The sequence below is a fragment of the Bos mutus genome, chromosome 13 (genome assembly GCF_027580195.1).
Source record: "Bos mutus isolate GX-2022 chromosome 13, NWIPB_WYAK_1.1, whole genome shotgun sequence".
Taxonomy (NCBI): Eukaryota; Metazoa; Chordata; class Mammalia; order Artiodactyla; family Bovidae; genus Bos; species Bos mutus.
Window position 1 is genome coordinate 59,665,772 of NC_091629.1, and position 23,527 is coordinate 59,689,298.

Genomic DNA, 23,527 nt, shown 5'->3' on the forward strand with positions numbered 1-23,527 from the left:
GAAGACCGAGAATGCCAGATGTCTGCCATGTGCAGGACGGTTCCCTAGAAGGAAGAACTATGATGCAACCTCCAACATTTAGCACGTAACCAATTTCAGATAATTCATACCTGAGCCTACAACCTATTGCTACTTTACAAATAATCACAAAGGATTTTTCACAGTTTAAATATGCATTGAATTTTCCAGAACTGAAACTACCATATAAATCAAAGGATGGTTGTAAATACTTATTTTATATAGACCTTTACCAGGAGGTCAGCATTTTGCAAAATCATATCATTGATTGAAATTCTAGTCACACAATTTAAGTTTGTGGCACGACTGTATTTGGGGCCACTGTATACACAGCAATTGAACATAAGGCTGGAGTAATTGATTTTGTTGTTCAGTCACTAAGTTGTGTCCAACTCTTTGTGACCCTATGGACTTCAGCACACCAGGCTTCATTATATTCTGCTACCTGAGCATTTGCATGCTGATATTTTATTACAATTATCTTCTTTTATTTTACAGTTAGAGCACCATTGAGATTTAAAACTATGATTTTGATTTCAGAAGAGTAAAGTGAGTATTACAAAATATTATAAGAAGCAAGTATTGGATCAGATAAAGTTTAGAACAACATAATATACATACATACACATAATATACATACACATACATATGTATATCTGTAAAAATGCTAGTGAAATAAAATGAATACCAAAAAGGTATAAATTTGTTCTGTGCATTCATTTTAGTATTCCAGTTTCTATTGCTAGATTCTGAACACATAAGCAAGCACTGATGTTCATGTATGACACTCTTGAGTTTCCCAATACTATGAAAGAAAGTGCAGATAGATCTATTTCATATGGAAAGGCTCAGGTGGATGGTTCTGTTTGTTTTTAAAGGTAAATTTGTTTCAGTTTATAAAGTTATTGTTTAAATCACTTCCTTCTTGTACCTTTTTTTTTTAAAAAATGTGAAATTACATAAGGCTATAGCAGTCCACATACCAGATACTAATTTTCTGGAAGATACTTAAAAAGGAGCTAAGAAATGCAAAAAGTTCTTTTTTTTATCATGATAAATTTTTTTATGAATGTGTGTAACATATTCGACACCATTCAAATTGTTTTTCTGAGTCTAATAAACCCAGGAGCTGCAGCAATGGGCAGGTTTGCCTTAAGAAGGCCTAAGAAAAAACTGGGGCTTCCCTGGTGGCTCAGTGGTAAAGAATCTGCCTGCCAAGCAGGAAATGCAGGCTCGATCCCTGGGTCGGGAAGATCCCCTGGAGAAGGAACTTCAGGAGTGGCAATGCACTCCAGTATTCTTGCTGAGTTAACCCCATGGACAGAGGAAGACTGGCAGAGCCTGGCAGGCTATAGTTCATGGGGTTGCAAAGAGTTGGACATGACTTAGTCAATACAACGACAAGTGAGCCTATGACCATCCAGAAAACAAGCACAATATTATTAGAATTAGTATTGGGGGGAAAAAAGTGGAACAGAATAGCAAAAAGAAGACCATGTATAAAAGATTTTTTTTTAAAAAGGCTTTGCAGACCCAACTGAGTTTCTAAAAGAAAAAACAGGTAGTCTTGTATTTTTTTTTCTTCTTAAGTATGAGAATTTCTAGTGACCTCTTAATTTGCAAGGAGAACAAAAGCTACAGCATTTATTCCTCTAATTCCAGTAATGTTCCAAAAATTTAAACACTAATTTTTTTTATCAAGATAGCTTGATGGGACGTTTACACCCAGCGCCAATCCCTGAGATCTTAGGGCCTGAGAACCATGGTTACAATGAACATATGTGAATACATAGTACTTATTTTGAGTTAAACCAAGATTTTGAAATTTAACAATGACAAGGGAAAAGGTTTTTGTGCATGTTTGTCTCCATAAACTGAGAAATCACTTTACACTCATATTGTCTACTCATCCGATAGATACAACAGTTTGTTTTTTCTTTTTAAGGGTCCGTTGCAAGCCTCCAGTATCATTATAAAATAAAACCCATTCGTGAATAACTTCCGGAACACCTGAGTAGAAGCAAAACTCAATTCTTTACGAGACTAGGGAATATAAGCGTCCACTCTTAAGATCTAGCGGGTTAGGAACAGTGCCTGCTCTGGCGTCCGGAGAACGAGAATACCAGGCGATAAAACCTGCAAAAAGATTGGTTTCAGGGCTGACAGGAACCGAGCCCTGAATAAAAACAAACAGACCCGATGTGGAGATGCGCAAGGATGGCACCAGCCGGTCCTCGAACTGAGTAAAGTCAAGTATTGGCGCGGGAGGCCGCGGTCCTGGGCTGGGAGGACGGAGACGGGCGGGAGGAAGCGGCAGCGAAGACGCACGGATATGCAGGCAAAGCTGCGGAGACGGAGGAGGGAGAAGGGAAGGCAGGCCAGGAGCAGCGGGAGCAGCAGCCGGGGAAGGGGGACGCGGATGCGGCCCGGGCTGGGGGCTGCAGAGTCAAGGTCCCAAGGCCGGGAGGAGCGGTGTGTCCGCGGGGAAGCAGGGGCTGGACGGGATGGGAGAGACGCGGAGGGGGCGGATACCGGGTCCGAGGAGAGAAAGGGAAGCCGGGAGGGGACAGAAGCGAGGCCTGAGTGCGGGTCCTCAACTTCTCCATCCCCGCGGACTGCTGCAAATACGCCAGCGCCCGCCCATCGCACTCACCGCAGCACCCGGCTCAGCGCCCCGCACTCCGCGCTCCGCCCGCGCGCCCGCCGGTTGCTAGGACGCCGGGTAAACACGGTGCCGGGCGCGCGCCCGCGTCCAGCCCTGAGTCCCGCCCCGGTCCCAGCCCAGGTCCCAGCCCTGTGTCCAGCCCGGAGTCCCGCCCACGCCCCAGCCCCGCGCCCAGTCTCCGAGTCCCGCCCCCGCCCCCGTCCCAGCCCCGCGTCCAGCCCGGAGTCCCGCCCCCGCCCCGAGCCCCGCGTCCAGCCCGGAGTCCCGCTCCCACCCCAGCCCCGCGTCCAGTCCGGGAGTCCCGCCCCCGCACAGAGAGCCCCGAGTCCAGTCCCAGAGCCCCGCGCCGCCTTGGAGACAGATGCGCTCCGTTCTCTCTTCTCCAGCAACCCGAGGTCGCGTCCTCCTGGCTCCACCAGGTGGGAAACCTGTCACCTTCCCCAACGCGCGGTGAGAGGCTTTAGCAGCAATTTCACGGTAGAACCGAAAGCAAATGGAAAATAGTCATTGGAAACGCCGTTTTGTTTCCCCCTAGGCTTCTAGACAGAAGTCCCATCACGTTCCTTGAGGAATTATATGTACCCGAAATCTTTCCTGGGTTCTGAAAAATAGCACAGGGCCTCTTACAGGATGTTTGAGATGCACATTTTTCTCTCCAGAAAGCAAATAAACTAGAATTCTAGGATATTAACTGGAAAAGCAGAAACTGCTCTTGGATACTCTAGTTCATAGAACTAGGATGAAATGAGGACTTTTCCCCGTGTTTCTAAATGCCTTTCGCCTCTGTGTGCCAAGATGACTTTGACCCCACCAGCAGACACTCTACCATCAGGAGTTGTTGTTAGGTCTTAGTTGGGTAAGTCGTGTCTGACTCTGCGACCCCATGGGCTTTAACCCTGCAGGCTCCTCTGTCCGTGGGACTGGGTCGCCATTTCCTTCTCCAGGGGATCATCCTGACCCAGGGATTGAACCATGTCTCCTACATTGGGAGATGGATTCTTTACCACTGAGCTACACTAGGAAGCCCACTAACAGGAGACCAACCTTGAAAAACCAGAGGGAGGGAGTGGAAAAAAGGAAAATATTTGTTGGGTGAAAAAAAAAAAAAGAGGGGGAATGAGCAGTGTACTGTCTTGGCTGATGGAGTGTTTGGGTACAGCCAGGATAGTTGGGGGGGGGGCGGTGGGGGAAGGGAGGGAGGGAGACAGTGTTGAGGAACTAGAACTGGATTGTTTTTCCTTAAAGCCAGCAGATCTGTGAGGATGTCAAGTGCCACATGTGAGGGTACTATGTTGTTGCCACTCAAAAACAGCTTTCTGCAGACACAGAGAAATAAGGTTGATGTGACCTTTGCTTTGGGTTCTTATCTTCTCTTTTTGAGATTGTGAAACTTGTTAGGAGTGGAATCTTTTTGCCTGAAGGGACCTCCCTTCCAGAGAAGCCTAGAGTTGCAAGCACCAGAAAGGAAGATTATATGCCAGTGGGTGTAAGGGGCCCAATACAAAATTTTTTAAAGGTGGTAAGATTACATTCAGGAGCACAGGATCATGCCTGTAGAGCTGAAGCAGGGTTATGACCAGTCATGACCTGGTGAGGGTCAACAAGCTGGGAAGGGGCCACCTTTCAGAGGCATGAAGCTTCTTCTGGTATTTCATTTCACGTGTGGATTTTAATCAGCTGTAGAATATGAGAACACATTTACTGGGCCCAATGTAGAAACTGGCCAGAGATCTACAGAATGCTGGACAGTTGACCTTGGTTTGCAAAGCAGAAACAAACCAGCACCAACCAAGATCTGAGCATTGGCCAAATTCATGCCAAGTCAGAATCTATTATTCCTTAATCCTATTCCAAATTGGAATTTATTAGCTTCAAGAAAAAAAAAAAAGAAAAGAAAAGCTTCTAACAATATTTAAATTTGTAGAATTCCCAGCAGGCTTCTTACAGTTTTTTTCTTGCCACGTGGAAGCACTAACTTGGCTGACCTTCAGCTCTCAGCTTAACTGACCATTTCTCAGGGTACGCACCATCCCACCTAAAGAAGCCTTCCAGTAGAACTTAACTCCTCTTAGTCTTTTTGCCTGACTCCTGCCACTGCAGTCAGCACCATGAAACAGGGACCTTTTCTGTTTCCTTCCAGTGTGTATCCCTAAGAGCTGGAAGACAGACTGAGCTGTGGAAGGAGCAAAATTGATGAATCATCTGACCGAAGATGGCTTGCTACCTGACATTCTTTGTTGAACCAGGAAGCAGACAGGTAAGGCCCACGTTTCCCTGGACACACTTGATAGAACCAGTTTGACGATTCTGAGTGGCTGTGTTATGGAAAAGAGCTTTCAACACTGAGGGTGCACAGGTGTTTGCTGTAGCAGAGGGCTCTCCCAGCATTGCCTGCAGCTGAAACATGACCCAGTTTTGTCCAGTGGAACTTTAGAGAAAGTCTGCCATCGGCATCTGAGAAAGGTTGGAACGTTTTTGGCTAAATAAGCTCTCCATGAAACCATCCACCCCGGCTCAGGGTGGCTCAGCTCCCCTGGTGGACAGTAAACGTTGTAAGCATTCTGTGTAAGCATTTGCTAGGATTGCCTAACAAGGTACCATAGACCTTAAACAACAGAAATATATTGTTTCACAGCTCTAGGAGCTCAAAGTCCAAAATCGAGGTGTTGGCAGGGTTGATTCCTCCTGAAGGCTGTGAGGGAAAGATCTGTTCTGGGCCTTTCTCCCTGGCTTGTAACGGCCATCTTCATGTCTTGGGATGTCCCCTGTGTACACCTGTCTCTGCAAAAAGCCCCTTTTCCAAAGACAATCATCGTGTTGGACTAGGGTCCGTCCTCATTAACTCATTTCAACTTGCATTACCTCTGTAAGACCCTATCTCATACACGTTTGCATTCTGAGGAACAGGACTTCAACATATGATTGGGGAGGGGAGAACACAGTTCCAGACATGGCATTCTGTAAACAGAGGAGTCGGTGGGTTTCAGGGGCCCATTCATCTGTGTTAGAATGGGGCCCCCTGGTGTGGGGCAGCCAACAGGAGCATATACAGGCCAGAATCAGGAGAAGGTTGGTCTGAGTGTCTGATACCTCAATCCGGAAAGGACTGACAGTGGAACCTCACAAATCTAGCCGAAAAGTACAACCACTCTATTGTGCAGTAATGGAGTTAAGTCTCATGTGGGGACAAGATCTCCTGTTAATGGAATTTTTCAGACTTCAACAGAATTCTGATATTGGGACATTTGCATGAAGTCTGATGAAGCTATAAAGGCCAAATTCCCCAGGTCCAACCTTTGTTTAGAGACAGAGACCAACCATCAAAGAATGGCAGCCTCAGCTGATGGACTATGGACCAAGTCCATGGTCTGAAAATGAAATAGCTCTTTCTGTGTACATTCTAACTTCCTAGACTTTCATTTATTTGATCAGTATTTTTTTTTGGATACTGGTATGTACCGCCAGGCACTTTGTTCACAGAACTGGGTTGTCCAGTTCCAGTTCTGGGTAAAAAAAAAGGAGTCTGTTAAACTCTATTCAAAATCCCTGGAGTAAGGCCCGTAGCAGGGAGCACAGTAAGCAAAGAGGAAAAGAGGTTGCAAGGTGGGCAGTCACAGAAGGTAGTACCTTGAAGCCATGATGAAGAGGTAGATTGTATTCCAAGAGCAATTGAAAGTTATTGGAGGATTTTAAGGAAAGAGTGGCATGATCTGATTCATGTTGCTAAGAAGTCTAGCTGTTAAGGTGCAAGAGTAGAAGCAGGATGACTATTAATAACCTACCACCGTGGGTCAGGCCCCTAAGAAACAGTCCAGGATGGAGAGAGGCCTGTGAAGGATGCATTGAGGAACTCTTCCAGGGGAGTGAAGGCGACAGGACTGGATGGGGAGAAAAGCTAAATTGCCCTGGGTCTGGGATGGCCCTACAGGGTTTTCCCATATTAAGGCGAGGGGACTGGTGGGCCTTTGTATCTCGTTATCTTTACATTTTCTACCCCCACATCCAAATCTTTATTCATTTGTTAACCTCCATTACACACTAAGTTCATCTTTTTGTCTCTCAGTGTTACTGACGTATTTACATATAGCACTGTTGTAAGTTTAAGGTGTACAGCGTAATGACCTGACTTACATCATAAAATGATTGTCACAGTATATTATCACAATGTCTTCTTGTCACAAGTTTAGTGACCATTCAATCATCTCATATAGATATAAATTGTAAAAATAGAAAACAGTTCTTCCCTTGTGATGAGAACACTTAGGGTTTACTCTCTTAAGAACTTCCATATATAACCTACAGCTGTGTTAATGATACTTATCATGTTGTACATTACATTACTAGTAATTATCTGTCATAACTGGAAGCTTGTATCTTTCGACCACCTTCATCTAATTCCCTCCCTCTCAACCTCTGCCTCTGATAATCACAAATCTGATCACTTTTTCTATGAGTTTGCTTGTTTGTTTTTGAAGTGTAATTGGCCTGCAACACAATGGGTGCATATGCTCAGTGGTGTCTGACTCTTTGCCGCCCCATAGGCTATAGCTCACCAAACTCCTCTGTCCATGGAATTCTCCAGGCAAGAATACTAGAGAAGGTTGCCGTTTCCTACTCCAGGGGATGTGCCTGACCCAGGGATTGATGAGTCTCTTGTATCTCCTGTATTGGCAGGTGGATTCTTTACCACTGCACCACTTGTGAAGTTCCATCTACCAGTATGGCACTGATTTAAACAGATACAGTGTATCCATAGGAAGGACTATTACACAGCTGTTTTAGAAGAGTGAGCCAGATCAGTGTTTATTGTGTGTGTATACCACATTGCTTTGATTACTGTAGCTTTCTTTGTAATATAATTTGAAATCAGAGTGTGACACCTCCAGCTTTGTTCTTCTTTCTTAAGATTGTTTTGATGATTCGGGATCTTTTATGTGTCTGTACAAATTTTAGAATTATTTGTTCTAGTTCTATGAAAAATGCCATTGATATTTTTAGGGATTGCATTGATTTGATAGGTTTCCTTGGGTAGTATAGTCATTTTAACAATATTAATTTTTCTAACCCATGCTAAGTTGCTTCAGTCGTGTCCGACCCTGCGTGACCCCATAGACAGCAGCCTACTAGGCTCCCCTGTCCCTGGGATTCTCCAGGCAAGAACACTGGAGTGGGTTGCCATTTCCTTCTCCAATGCATGAAAGTGAAAAGTGAAAGTGAAGTCGTGTCCGACTCTTAGCGACCCCATGGACTGCAGCCCCCCAGGATCCTCCGTCCATGGTATTTTCCAGGCAAGAGTACTGGAGTGGGGTGCCACCATGAGCACAGTATATTCTTCCATGTGTTTGTGTCATCTTCAGTTTCTTTCATCAGTATTTTATAGTTTTTTGTTTACAAACCTTTTACCTCCTTAGGTAGGTTTATTCCTAGATATATTATTGTTTATGATGTGATGGTAACTGAAATTGTTTTCTTAACTTTTCTTTCTGGTAATTAGTCACTAGTATATACAAAAGCAACAGATTTCTGTATATTAATTTTATATCCTGCAACTTTACCAAATTTGTTGATGAGTTCTAGTAGTTTTTTGATGGTGTCTTCAGGATTTTCTCTGTCTAGTACTAATATCATGTCATCTGCAAACAGTGACAGTTTTACTTCTTCCTTTCCAATTTGGATTCCTTTTGTTTCTTTTTCTTCTCTAATTGCCATGGCTAGGACTTTTAATACTGTGTTGAATAACAGTAGTGACAGTGGGCCATCCTTGGTTTGTTCCTGATCTTAGAATAAATGTTTCAGCTTTTTACCATAGAGTATGATGTTAGCAGGACAGGGAGGCCTGGCATGCTGCAGTCCATGGGGTCACAAAGAGTCAGACATGGCTTGGCGACTGAACAACAACAGATGTTAGCAAAGGGCTTGCCATATATGGCCCTTGTCATGTTGAGATATGGTCCTTCTATACCCTCTTTCTGGGGCAGTTTTAATCATAAATGGATAATAAGTTTTGTCAAAAGCTTTTTCTGCACCTATTGAGATGATACAATTTTATTCTTCAAATTATTAGTATGCTGTGTCACATTGATTGATTTACAGATATTGAACTATCCTTGCATCCTTGAGATAAACTCCACTTGATCATGGTGTGTAATCTTAATGTATTGAGTTTGGTTTGCTAGTACTTTGTCAAGGATTTTTGCACCTCTTCACCTGTATTGGCCTGTGATTTCTTTTTTTGTGTGTAACATCATTCTCTGGTTTTGGTCTCATAGGATAAGCGTGGCCAGCTTGTTATTTGTCCTTGGTCTTCACTATTTCCTTCCTGTAGTCCCACTCTAGCCCTTTAGGTGAGAAAGGACAGTGAAGGGAGAAGTAGAAGGACAAGGAGTCTCTATAAAATGTCCTGTCAAAAACTAACTCTGCATTCTTTGCATTAAGCCTGATCTGGCTCATTCTCTTATGAATGTTTTTCTTGGGATTTCAAAAATCTTGCAGTGTTGGTGTCCTTCTCACTGTATTTTGTACCATCCCTAAACAAGCGTCTTCCTCTGACTTTATTCCCTGGGAATCTATCTGTTCATACATTTGCTTTCTGCTGAGGCTTTATAGCTGCCATCCCACCTCCTCCAACCTCCACTGTATTTTTCACCCACAGACAAAATTTGACCCATGGGAAGCACTCATACATTATCTGCTCAACTAACAATGCAGGTCAGTCCTGTCACAATTGAGGCATGTCTCTTATCCCCCAGGCTCATCCACTGTCTCCTCCCCGACTCACAACTGCACAGTATGAAGGACATGTATTAAGCTCTCTAAGTAGTCTTCTTAAAGTCCCTCTTCTTCCTTCCTTCTAAACTGAGGTTGAAGGGCACGTGAACAGAAAAGAGATGGCCAGCACAGCTCTCTCCAAAAAGCTTTTCCCTGGAAATCCACTCATTTCCCTTCTATAACTTCAATATGGGTGAGGCAGGAAATTGACTTTCCAGTTATAACCTCTACAATTTTACATCTCAGCCTAGTGCCTTACTCTGGAATAAATTATCTATTGTATCTCGAATCCTAATGTCTTGAATGAGTGAAACAATTTTAACATATTATTTCTTAGTTGTATGTACAGATCATGGATGATGTACAGAACAAATCAGTACTATACGTTGCCTCAGAAAGTGGATGGATGGGGAAGAATTATGAATGTTTTTGTTTCTATACCTTCTTATCTTTTGGTGTGTTGCAATGAGCCTGTGTTCCTATAGTAAATGATTAGGACCATGTAAGAAACAATAGACATAGAATGCATGAGTAAATTTAAATTCTTTATGCAGATAATTCAAATTTAGGCCATATATCAACCATCATTTCATATGCATCAAACAAACTGATTTTTATTCTAAGGTAATAAAAGTATAGGATTGCCTTAAACATTTGAAAACACAAAAGTGTTTTCTCTGATTTTTATCTCACATTTACATGTTGTGCAATTGATTGGCCTTTAATGAGTGAGAAGATAAAATAAGAAAAGTCTCTAATTGAATGGGAAGGGGGAGTCTAGGGCTAGTATGTTGTATGCTTCATTTCCATATAAGTGAAAAATGAAAAATAAACCCAGAGAGGTGCATTCTCTTATCAGTTTGAGGCACATCTATAATAATGATAAAAACTGGTCTGTAGGATTAATTAAACCTAAATTTCTAATCAAATATGTGCATTGTGCACATCACCAAAACCCACAAAAATGACAGTGAGGAAAGAGAATGGGAGGGAAGGTGAAATGGGTGAAACATACCAACAGAACATGGGTAATAGAGAACAGAAGAGTGGAAATGGCCTAACCAAGAGGAGAAAGCTGAATCCTAAAAGCTTGAAGGGATCAAAGCCAATAAAAATAAAACATTTGCAGAAAAATGGACCCTGGAAAACCTCAGAACTTGGAGGGATCTCTGAAGGTGCAGAGTGGACTGGAAACAGGAAGACAGCTTGAAAGCCTTGTTCAAGGAGTAGCTGGACATATAAGTTTTTCCCTCAATCTAAAGGTTTATCACTCAGAGCACCAGGAACAGCTGAAAACACTGTATGGAAATCATGGAACTCAGGAAATATGGGCTCCTGATTACACACACACACCCTCACGCTCACCCTCCCTGCTATCTCCTGGCCCCCTTCCTCACACTGGCAACCCGATGTCTATTTTCAGGCAGGCCTGACGCTGAGCAGCATGGACACAGAGATCAACAGGTGCTGACGCTTGAGAGTTCTTCCAATCAAATGGACAAGTGTTGCAAGAGGGAACATGTGTGGGTAGCAGGGGGCAGGAATGGTGCCAACAGAATCATACCCTCTACTTCCAAAGTCAGAAGTCAACAATAATTCCTAAAAAGGAAAACCAAGCCATAGCAGTTTAAGGATGTCATTTAGAAATTTAGAAACATTGAGCAATACCAAAGATGAGTAAGAGTCTTGCCCCTCTCTGTGATTTTTATGGAAAAAAAAAAGGATTCAATCAGTTTCTCAAGAAGAACCAGGGCCAACCACTTTGTGGAAGGCTTGTGCTCCATCATCCATCACACAGACACCCAGTCCTGATGAACTCAGACATCAGAAGAGGCAAGGCTTCTGTGACAAGTAGCTAGTCTGTAATACTGCTGCATAACCCCACTCAGTAGTACACATGAATTCATACTTGCACTCACAGACCTGTAGGTCAGGTGCAGTTTCTTGCAGTTTTGGCTCATCTAGATGAGGCCTGAGTAAGTACTCTGGTTCAGGCTGTGCTTCTAGGCTTGGTTCCAGGCTGTGAAACCTGTTCCACATCTCATTCCAGACTCAGGCAGAGGGCCAGTGGCTATGTATGGCATGTACTTGTCATCATGAATCACTTTCATGAGCATTCCAACTGACATCCCATGCATTGTGTCAACTGACATCCCATGGATCCAAAAAATCACATGGTCAAGCCCAAAGCCAGAGGTTGGGGAGCTGTTATTTGACCACTATGAATTCATGGCCAGGGTGTAGATAATCTGACACCACTACAGCAGATTAAAGAAATTGCTAGAACTGATAATCCAGTCTACCAGCACACCTTCCTCAATGTATCATTCAACAAGTGTGTTTTGATATTGGTCTTCATCCCATTACATCATCATGGTAGTTCTGTCACCTTATCATATTCTCTGTCCTCTAGCAGACAAATCTAGGATTGTATACAAATAATTTAAACACATTGTAATCATTTGTTTAAAAAAAGAATATCTAGGATGAATAGCCTAGAGAAGTGTTCTGATTTGTCTCTTTATTTTTATGCAGTTGAGTCTTTAAAAATCTTTTTATAAATTACTTTGTTCAAAGTCTCTCTTTTTGTTTTAAACTCACTCTTTTATCTAAATAAGAATATAGAATTCCATAAAAAAATGTACCCCATTTTATGTCAGGTAGCACTTTGTCCCTGTTCTGGGTTTTTAAAAAGTAGAAACTCAGAGCAAAATACACTGGAATGCAGGGAAAGTTATTTGATATAGAAAATGTGTAGTCTAGCCAAGAAGTGATTACTCCAGAAATCCTCATGGAGAATAAAGGATTTAATGTGAGACTTGATATTTTGGAAAAACAAACTGAGGATTAATAATATCCGGGTGATGTCTCCCAAAAACACCAAAGGAAACAGTGAAGACGTCTTAAAAGAATGGCTTCCAGATGCCTAGTAAATCATGTGTCTCTACCGAATGAGAACATGACTAGAGGGGGATATTACTTATTTTGAGAAAAGAAGCATTCTTTGAGTGACTAGTCGTCTTTTGCCCGTCAACTCTATAATACTATTAAAGATCTAAAAGCCAAGAGTATTACCCTTTTCAAATAATGAAATGATGGATACATTATTTGCAATGAAAATTAGTTTAACTGCACAGTGTGATTTATTTGTAAGAAAATAAGTAAGTTAGGGTTTTATAGTGAGATGGATTGTCTTCTTTAGTGACTGGAATACATCTCGGAGTTTTGTTAGGTGGAGGAAGGATGATTGTAAAAAGAGAGGATGGGAAAACCAGGATGGGGCTTAGTGCTTCAGAATATATTTAGGTACATTTCAGAAACAATTTGTAATCTGGAAACTGGTTTCCTATAAAGTATCTAGACCCACAGACCCTTTTGCAAGAGTTCATGTGTTTCCAGTTTGGAAGCCACTCACTTGGTTCCTTGATGGAGCGTCTCAGGCCCCGTGTTCCTCTGTCTTTTGCGGTCTTAAGTCACACCCTCCAGTAGGCTCCAGTATGGATCTGCACCACTCACAGTGTGCCAGAACCCATTAGCTTTCGGACTTGGGGTCCTGAAGAGCAGTTATTGAAGTCACTGGCATTGGTTTTCCATATTGAAATCTTCCTTTGACTTTCTCAGTGACTCATAGTCTTATCCCTGTAATATTATCTGGCAAGTGTTTGAGCTCGAAGCAGTTTTTCTCTGGGTTTTGTCACTGGATTAAAAAACAACAGCAACAGCAGCAGGAATGAAACTAGTCTCTAGGGATGACAAACAGATTGTAATCCGATATCATAGAACAGAAATTAGAATGCGTACATTCTCTCTGAGGGCTATTGCATTTACTCAATTACATTTCCTATAGAGGATTTTAAACACAAATGGGCCATTTTGTAATTTCCATGGATATTAAGTTCTTAAGGTAGAAAAAGGAGGAAAAAAGGAAGTCTAAATGAACTAAATTAATCTTCTATTTCCTTCCTAACTGACAAATCAGCTGAAAGAGGCAGAAGCACGATTAATAAACCATATGCAATACATTGCCAGTTGTCATTTGAGGAAACTGTTTTTTCTCCTGTCTTATTGATTACCTAAGTGTTATAATAACATTACAGGAGCTTTTGGGGATTAGGAAAGCCATGATGATTTTCCCCCCTCCTTTGCAAATGTGTCTACTTCCTCAACTTCTGTAAGCTCACTCTGTATTAGTTAAGATTAGGTTCTGGTGTGAGAAACAGAGACTCCAAAAACAGTGGCTTACAGAGGACAGAATTTTATTACAACAGTAGTCTGCAGCAGCAGTCAACTCTGCAAAGTCCTAGGGGATTCAGGCTCCTCCTCCGCTGGGCAGGACTCACATTTCCAAGGTCTCCCTCCTCTCCAGCATGAGGACCACTTTCCAGCCAACAGGAGGGAGGAAAGCATGAAGAGGGACAAAGGTCATGCACTGGCTTTCTTTTAAGGAAATTGCCATTCCACAGTTCTACTTATATCTCAGTGGCCATAATGAATCACATGAAACATTTTGGCTTTTTACATTCTGAAGCTATATTAATAGATACACAGAAATTTAAATGAGCCAAATTAATTTTTTTTTTCTTTTTTGGCTGCACTGCACAGAGCAGCATGTGGGATCTTAGTTCCCTAACCAGGGAATGAACCTGCAGCCCCTGCTTTTCAAAGCACAGAGCCTTAAGCACTGGACTTCCAGGGAAGTTTCTTCTTCTCTTTTCTAAAGATCTGACCCTTTTATCATTAAAGAGTTACCCTGTTTTTCTCTAGTAATGATTTTTGCCTGGGAGTATATTTTGTCTGATTTTAATAGAGGTACCTCAGCTTTCTGTTTGGTGTTTTTCTGGTGTATCTTTTTCTATCCTTTTACTTTCAATTTTTCTGGAAACTTACATCTCAGATATGTTCATTGTAACAGAATATAGCTGATTTTTTTAAAATACAGTCTGACAGTGTTTGGAATTGATATGTACATGTTGCTATATTTAAAATGGATAACCAACAAGGACCTCAGTTCAGTTCAGTTCAGTTGCTCAGTCGTGTCCGACTCTTTGCAACGCCATGAATCGCAGCACGCCAGGCCTCCCTGTCCATCACCAACTCCCGGAGTTCAACCAAACTCATGTCCATCAAGTCGGTGATGCCATCCAGCCGTCTCATCCTCTGTCGTCCCCTTCTCCTCCTGCCCCCAATCCCTCCCAGCATCAGAGTCTTTTCCAATGAGTCAACTCTTTACATGAGGTGGCCAAAGTACTGGAGTTTCAGCTAAAATTTTCAGCTTTAGCATCATTCCTTCCGAAGAACACCAGGACTGATCTCCTTCAGAATGGACTGGTTGGATCTCCTTGCACTCCAAAGGACTCTCAAGAGTCTTCTCCAACACCACAGTTCAAAAGCATCGATTCTTTGGCGCTCAGCTTTCTTCACAGTCCAATACTCACATCCATACATGACCACTGGAAAAACCATAGCCTTGACTAGACAGACCTTTGTTGGCAAAGTAATGTCTCTGCTTTTGAATATGCTATCTAGGTTGGTCATAACTTTCCTTCCAAGGAGTAAGCGTCTTTTATTTCATGGCTGCAGTCACCATCTGCAGTGATTTTGGAGCCCCAGAAAATAAAGTCTGACACTATTTCCACTGTTTGCCCATCTATCTGCCATGAAGTGATGGGACCAGATGCCACGATCTTAGTTTTCTGAATGTTGAGCTTTAAAGCCAACTTTTTCACTCTCCTCTTTCACTTTCATCAAGAGGCTTTTTAGAAAAAAAAAAAAAAAAAAGAGGCTTTTTAGTTCCTCTTCACTTTCTGCCATAAGGGTGGTGTCATCTGCATATCTGAGGTTATTGATATTTCTCTCGGCAGTCTTGATTCCAGCTTGTGCTTCTTCCAGCCCAGCGTTTCTCACGATGTACTCTGCATAGAAGTTAAATAAGCAGGGTGACAATATACAGCCTTGACGTACTCCTTTTATAGCAAAGGGAATCCTGCTCAGTACTCCATAATAATCTAAATGGGAAAAGAATTTGGAAAAGAATAAATACATGTTTGTATATGACTGACTCCCTTTGCAGCACACCTGAAACGAACACAACATTGTTAATCAACTATACTTCAATATAAAATAAAAATTTTTTAAATAAAGTAAAAAATAATATAGATATAGTCTGACAACCTTTGTGTTTAATGAAGGCATTTAAGATATTTACATTAGGTGAAATCTTATTTTATGTTTCCATTTGTCCCTTCTTTTCTATGATTCTTTTTCTCTCCTCTGTTGCCTTTTGCTTGAATTGATTTTTTCCTAATTCTTTTTTATCTACTACTATTTAGGAGTTGTGCACTCTGATACTGTTCTTTTTGTGGTTACCCCCAAAATTACAGACATAATTAACTTATCAAAGTCTCCGATTAGTGTCTTTGGCCAGCTGCTGAGCCCTCATCCATGCTGGAGTTGTGTCCCTTTTGGTACAACATGCTACTGCTGCTTTATACAGTCGTCATTTCATATTGTTTGTTTCTGTGCGTATATTTACCACTTTCTCTGCTTTCCTTTTCTTTGGAAAAAAAGAATCATCAAGGTATGACTGATGTTCAATAAACTACACATGTTAAAACTATACAATTTGATAAGTCCCAACATATATGAAATAGTCACTACATCTAGGAGAATGAACATCCTGTCACCTCTCAGAAGCTTGTCATGCCCTGTTTTACTACTTCATCCAGCGTCTTTATTCTGTTGGTGGTGGTGGTGCTTCAGGCAAGAGCCTAAATCCAGATCCTGTTACTTTGTCATGGCTATACATCTCTCCAGTTGTATCTCAGACTTTGAATATGATATCACTTTCCTTCTCTGTCTCTCTTATACTCAGTTAGATTTCCCCTTAGTAGAGGTCTGCTGGAGAAGAAAATGGCAACCCATTCCAGTATTCTTGCCTGAGAAATCTCATGGACAGAGGAGCCTGGAGGGCTATAGTCCATGGAGTCCCTAAGACATGACTTAGCAAGTAAACCACCACCCAAAGATCTGCTAATGGCAAATTCCCCTCAGTTTTTGATGACCTGAGAATGTCATCAGCTTCAGTTCAGTTCAGTTCAGTCGCTCGGTCGTGTCCAACTCTTTCCGACCCCATGGACTGTAGCACACCAGGCTTCCCTGTCCATCACCAACTCCTGGAGCTTGCTCAAACTCATGTCCATTGAGTCGATGGTGCCATCCAACCATCTCATCCCCTGTCATCCCCTTCTCCTCCTGCCTTCTCTCTTTCGCAGCATCAGGTTCTTTTCCAATGAGTTGGTTCTTCACATCAGCTTGGCTTCATGCAGAAAAGATTTTTCTTCCCTCTAAGAATAGAGGTCTTGGTTAAAAATAGTTTTCTCTTTGTACATTGAATATATCACTTCACAGTCTTCAGACTTCCTTTTTTGCCATCAAGAAATCAGCTGTCGATTTGTTACTCCTCTAAAGGTAGTACATCTCCTTTTAAAATCTCTTTTCATTCTTTCTTTTTGAATAATAAGCATTTATAAAAGTCATAGGGCATAGACATAGAGAAAAAGCTAGTAACTACCAGTAGGGAGAGAAATGGTGGAGGGGCAAGATAGGAGTAGTGAATTAAGAAGTACAAACTATTATTTGTACAATAAATAAACTATTAATATAAAATGTATTGCACAACATAAGACATATAGCCAATATTTTAAAATAACTGAATGGAGTATAACCTTTAAAAATTGTGACTCACAATATGCTGTATAACTGTAACTTTATAATATTGTGCATCAACTATATCTCAAATAAATGTTCAAAATAGCTGAGAATAACAGTATCATAATAATAACTAAGAGCAAAAAAAAGCATAAGATGTATAAAGACCAAACACAGCTTGCTTCTTTTATAGAATTGAGGATCTCTTTTTCTTTGATGCTCTACAGCTTCACCATGATTTTTCTAGTTGTGAGTTTTCTTCATATTTATCCTGCCTGATTTTTGCTGTGCCCTTGAGTCTAACCAAAGATCCTTTTCAACAATTCTGGAAGATTCTCAGCCATTTTATTCTCACACATTAACTGTGCTCCCTCTCTCTTTTCTTTCTGAAGCTCTGTTCGTCCTAAGTTGCTTCAGTCGTGTCCAACTCTTTGTGACCCCATGGACTGTAGCCTGCCAGGCTCCTCTGTCCATGGGATTATCCCAGCAACAATACTAGAATGGGTTGTCATGCCCTCCTCCAGGGGATCTTTCCGAACCAGGAAGCAAAACCATGTCTCATGTCTCCTACTTTGGCAGGCAGGTTCTTTACCAGTAGCGCCCCCTGGGAAGCTCCAGTTAGGCACATATCTCCTCTGTCCACCCATTTTCTTAACCTATTTTCCCATATATTGCATGTGATTTCTGTGCCACCTTCTGGATAACGTCCTCATGATTATTTGTCCTTGAGATCACTAATTCTCTCTTCAGCTGTGTCTAAAGTGAAGTCGCTCAGTCACGTCTGACTCTTTGTGACCCCATGGACTATAGCCTACCAGGCTTCTCCATCCATGGGATTTTCCAGGCAAGAGTACCAGAGTGGGTTGCCATTTCCTTCTCCAGGGGATCTTCCTGACCCAGGGATTGAATCCAGGTCTCCCATACTACAGGCAGATGCTTTACTCTCTGAGCCGCCAGGGAAGCCTTCAGCTGTGTCTAGTCTACTGTTAAACCTATCAGTTGAGGGTTTATTTTGTTCATTTCAGTAATTATGTTTTTCATTTCCAGGTACTCCACTTGCTTCTTGCTCAGATTATGGTCATTTTATATAGTCTATTGTTCTCTATACAGATTTTCAAACTTTTATTTATACATGCTAAGCATAATACTTATTTATACATGCTAAGCATAATTACGTTATACACATAATATAACAGTATCTGAAGTCTTTTGGTTTTATTTCTCATATCTTTATTCTTGCTGCTTCTCGCTCATGGTACCTTGTTTCCCTGTGTGTTGAATGGTATTTTGCTGTTAGCTGTTCATTTCCCTTGAAATTTTTTTTTTCAATGAATTCTTTGAGAACTGGGGGAAAAAGTTTCCTGTAGAGAAGATTGGCCTTTGCTTCTGTCAGATTCCTGTATATCTAAGGCTACTTTGAATTCCTGGTATCATTTTGTATATTTGGTCTGTAATTTTTCATTTAACAGTATATCATGAAATGTGTGTTACTCTAGATAAATTCACCTACTCATTATTTTTAGGGCATTCTATAAAAATGATATATTATAATTTATTTAATCCTTTGACTGTGTGGAACACAACAGACTGTGGAATATTCTTATATGGGAATACCAGACCTGCCTCCTGAGAAACAAGAAGCAGCAGTTAGAACTGGACTTGGAATAATGGACTGGCTCAAAATTGGGAAAGGAGTATCTCAAGGCTGTATTTTGTCACCCTGCTTATTTAACTTATATGCAGAGTTCATCATATGAAATGCTGGGCTGGATGACTCACAAGCTGGAATCAAGATTGCTGGGAGAAATATCAACAATCTCAAATATGCAGATGATACCACTTTAATGGCAGAAAGTGAAGAGGAACTAAAGAGCCTCTTAATGAAGGTGAAAGAGGAGAGTGAAAAAGCTGGCTTAAAACTCAACATTCAAAAAATGAAGATCATGGCATCCAGTCCTATCACTTTATGGCAAATAGGGGGAAAAGTGCAAACTGTCAGATTTCATTTTCTTGGCTCCAGAATCAATATGGATGGTGACTGCAGCTAACAAAATTAAAAGACGCTTGCTCCTTGGAAGAGTACCTGTGACAAACCTAGACAGTGTATTTTAAAAAGCAGAGAAATCACTTTGCTAACAAAGGTCCGTAAAGTCAAAACTATGGTTCTTCCAGTAGTTTTGGAAACTAACCATACATGACTAACGGAAAAACCATAGTTTTGTATGGTTGTGAGAGCTGAACCATAAAGAAGGCTGAGCGCCAAACTATTGATGCTTTCAGACTGGTGCTGGAGAAGACTCTTGAGAGTCCCTTGGACAGCATAGAAATCAAACCAGTCAATCCTAAAGGTAATCAACCCTGAATATTCATTGAATATTTGAAAGGACTGTTGCTGAAGCTGAAGCTCCAATATTTTGGCCACCTGATGCGAAGAACCAACTTATTGGAAAAGACCTTGATGCTGGGAAGGATTTAGGGCAAGAGGAGAAGGGGGCCACAGAGGATGAGATGGTCGGATAGCATCACTGACTCAATGGACATGAGTTTGAGAAACTCAGGGAGATAGTGAAGGACAGGGATGCCTAGTGTGCTGCAGTTCATGGGGTCACAAGGAGTCAGACACAACTTAGCAACTGAACAGACCAACAATTTATCCTTCAACTGTTTACTTTTTAGGAGATATCACTAAAAATGTGCATCTTTATATACATAACTTTACATGCTTGCATAATCATCTCTAATTTTTATATACATATAAAATATATATACCCTCTAATCATATACATTCATTATTCAATAACATATATTGAATGTATTCATTTACACATTCAAATATATGTAATACATACATTATGATATATACGTATATATATGTTCCAGAAAGTTGGACTGCTATGGCCAAAGAAAATGTGTACTTTAAAAATGTTTAAAACATGCTACCCATGACCTTCTAGAAAGATTCTGTCAATTTGCAGCCCACCAGTGTATACCCACGCCCTTGACAATGCTAGATATTATCAGTCTTTGAATTTTGCTGATCTGCTGAGAATATTATTATTTTAATCTGCTGATATCTCACTACTAATGAGGCTGAACATATTTGCTTATATATTTGACGGCTGTTCTCTTCTGTATGATTGCTGTTTATTTATTTTGCCCATCTTTATAGTTTTTTCTGAGTCGTTTCTTATAGATAGTCCTTGAACCTTACAGATTTTAACATCTTTCTTTTAAACATTTGATCCAGAAACAACTTTTACAATGTAAATATGAACTAGTATGAATTGGAATGGAAATGCTTTCATGATAGATACTGTTCTTGGGACAAAGCTGTGCCGTGAATAATTGTAAACGGTGTACATGGTGATGGTCTGCTCCATCAGCTCTTTCATAGTCTCGGGTTTTACACCATGAATATGATAGTGCTCTTTGTAACTACTTTTAGAATCTGTATTTTCTCATTTCCTGTTTCTGATCATTATCTAAAGTGAGTGCTTTACTTGACTAAATGGATATTTGAATTGAGGCAAAAGAAGCTACCAGTAGTGATTGTATATTTTATTGTTGAGAAAATTAAGCCTAATTGTTTCCTGAGTCTTTAAAAAAGGTATTAGGCATTCATGTACTAATAGTCATACTTAGGGAGCTATTTCTGGTTAGATTTCTGATGGTTTACTAGAGATAAACTTATTTTCAGAGACCTTAATTTTTTTAAAATTTCAGGTGTTTTAACATGTAGCCAGTTTTTACCAGATGTTTCCATCATCATTATTTATCTAAAGCAGTAATATTTATATTTAACAACTATTGTTGGAGGGAGATTACAGCATTGTTGTAATTTGAAGTTTTATTAATGCATATCTTACTGTTTTGGAAAATGTCTAGTATTTCTAATGACTGTTCAAATCTGTGTTTCTTATGAAATTCTTGGTTTCTATAGTGAATTCTTTTGAGCTATGAATTTTTTGTAAAGTTATTGGAAAAGCCATTTTCTGACAATTATAAGGCATTGGCTCTAGCCAACGATGATTTTTATAAATGTTTATAGTGTGAGAGAAATTTGACTTTGCATACTGAAATAAACTGAAAATTATGGAAAGTTTCTTAATTCTTCCGTAGGAATGCATTCCTTAGTCACAGAATCATACAAAATGATATAATGCCAAAGATTTTTTAAACTTCTTTGAATTCATAGCTTATATAGTTCGTATAACTAGGAGCATTTAGGACATCATCAACTCAAATTGGATAAAGAATGTGTTAATTGTCTTAAAAATCTACATTTTAAGAAATAAAATTGGTTAAGAATCATCAGGGCTTAGAAATTATATTTTTCAGAATTTTCCCAAGAAACTTACAAATAAGCATGCTAAACATACAAATGCATCTGATTCGAGACTGACCCAAAATGTAAAAAGATTACAAAGTCTTAGCAAATTTTGTATTTCACTGAATATCTGATTAAAACAGTTTAAACATTTTTGGCGTTTAAATAAAGTCAGATATTCTTTCTTATTTATTATTTTCAGAACATATAATTTAAGGTTACAAAAGTTTAAATTATGCTTTTTTTAAATGTCAGATCCATTTGACCATTTAAAATTATTAAAAGCAGACAGGATAGAGGGCTGATACTGAATTCATGATTCAGTATGAATTTGGCCTGAGAGAATAAATGACTACAGCTACTGGGAGATAAGAACTATAAACCTTGCACTTCATCAGTTAAGTGAAAGCATTTTTATCTGGTATGTTGTAAGAGATGCTGGTCCTTATAAATGTGATAATCAGATTATTTGGAACCTGATGCAGGCAAGTAAAAGTTACCTTGCTAAGTTATCAAGCAACTTCTAAAATTCTCTGGATTTAGGTATCAGCCAGGGCCAAAAGAGATCAAGACCAAAAGGGAACCAACATAGCAAACAGAAGAAGAATTCAGAAATACTGGGGAAATCAAAATAAGAACTTGAGCCTCTAGAGATATACCAGTACAACCAAGTTTACAGAGAAGGTGGGTAGGCAGAACTCAGTGGGTTACACTTTTACCCCAGCCCACTATCAGAGAGATACTATCACAGAAAAAAAGAAAGAGTAAAGAAAGACTTACCTTGTAATCTGCCCCAAGGTAAAAACTTCAGCTACCCTAAGGAGTCTTCAAATATGTTCTAGTCTTAGTAAATCTGGAAAACTGACCCTAAACTTCATAACAATAAATGTGTAAGTCACATTAAGTACTGTGTGTGTCATATGTAACTATTTACTATCATTTCAACAATCAGATAATTTTCTTTTTAAAATCTTTTCATCATCTATGCTAAATATTTATTAGTAGCAACTTCTATGACTATTTACAAACTAAATATTTAACATAATTCATGTGTTACTTGGCAGTGTATAAGCAAAGAATCTAGTCAGTGCTACATTTTGCTTTGCAGAAGTGTTTAATTAACTTCAGTTCAGTTCATTTCAGTAGCTCAGTAGTGTCTGACTCTTTGCGACCCCATGAATCGGAGCACACCAGGCCTCCCTGTCCATCACCAGCTCCCGGAGTTCACTCAAACTCAAGTCCATCGAGTCTGTGATACCATCCAGCCATCTCATCCTCTGTCGTCCCCTTCTCCTCCTGCCCCCAGTCCCTTCCAGCATCAGACCTCTGTACTTAAATCAGTACATACAGAGTTCAACAAGCCATGAAAATCAATAAGTAAAACTACATTTGGGGAAAGTACTTCCCTGGGGAGAAAATGTTGTAGTCTTCATTTTCAAGCTGGCAGACACCATCGACTTAATTAACTTTCAGTTGTCTATTGAAATTAATTCAATCTGATCAAGAACCAAAATACAAACAAAATGTTTACGTTTGTGAAAGTTGAATAGGTGTTTCAGTCTATACCGTTTTCTATATTTAGAACCAGAAAGTGACATGAATAGCCTTCAACAACTTATTTATTGTCTTATTTTTGATCTCCAAACACATCCATACGCCATGTGCTCTGAACTTTCAGTCCCAAAAAGAGAATCCCAAACATTCACTACATACATATGTCTGTGATTACTTCTGACCCCAACAAAACCTTCAAGTGAAAGTGGAAAATAAGAATGCAGGAGTTTGTTTCTCCAACTTGCAACTTTTTTATAAGTACACACAAACACATTAATACCAACTTCGCCAAGCAGGATACAAAAATTATATGTAAATGATGATTACAACTATGTAAAACTGTAAATGAAAAAAAGATGGGAGGCTAGGAAGCCACTAAAATTGTGACAGTGATTATGCTAGGGTTACAGGGTCAGGGGTCTCTTGTTTGCCTTTTTGTTGATTTTCCAGATGCCCTGCAGTGTGGGGATACTACGTAATGAGTCTGC

At 40.2% G+C, this 23,527-nt stretch overlaps 1 protein-coding gene and 1 long non-coding RNA gene across 10 annotated transcripts in view; one reads left to right on the plus strand and one right to left on the minus strand.

Moving 5' to 3' along the window:
* ODAD2 (outer dynein arm docking complex subunit 2) overlaps nt 1-2,791 on the minus strand; it is a 167,181-nt gene extending 164,390 nt beyond the window's left edge. For 4 of the 5 annotated variants that reach the window (XM_070381801.1, XM_070381802.1, XM_070381804.1 and 1 more), the window contains exon 1: nt 2,672-2,791. The gene's annotated coding sequence lies outside the window, so the exon portion shown is untranslated. Of the gene's footprint in view, nt 1-2,214 lie in introns of all 5 variants that reach the window. The other variant, XM_070381800.1, reaches the window with a different exon arrangement.
* Nucleotides 2,792-2,933: 142 nt separating this feature from the next.
* The window catches only part of LOC138990465 (uncharacterized), an 87,543-nt gene continuing 66,949 nt past the window's right edge, over nt 2,934-23,527 (plus strand). For all 5 annotated transcript variants that reach the window (XR_011466609.1, XR_011466611.1, XR_011466610.1 and 2 more), the window contains exons 1-2: nt 2,934-3,102; nt 4,824-4,940. This is a non-coding gene — a long non-coding RNA (uncharacterized lncRNA). The remainder of the gene's footprint in view (nt 3,103-4,823; nt 4,941-23,527) is intronic.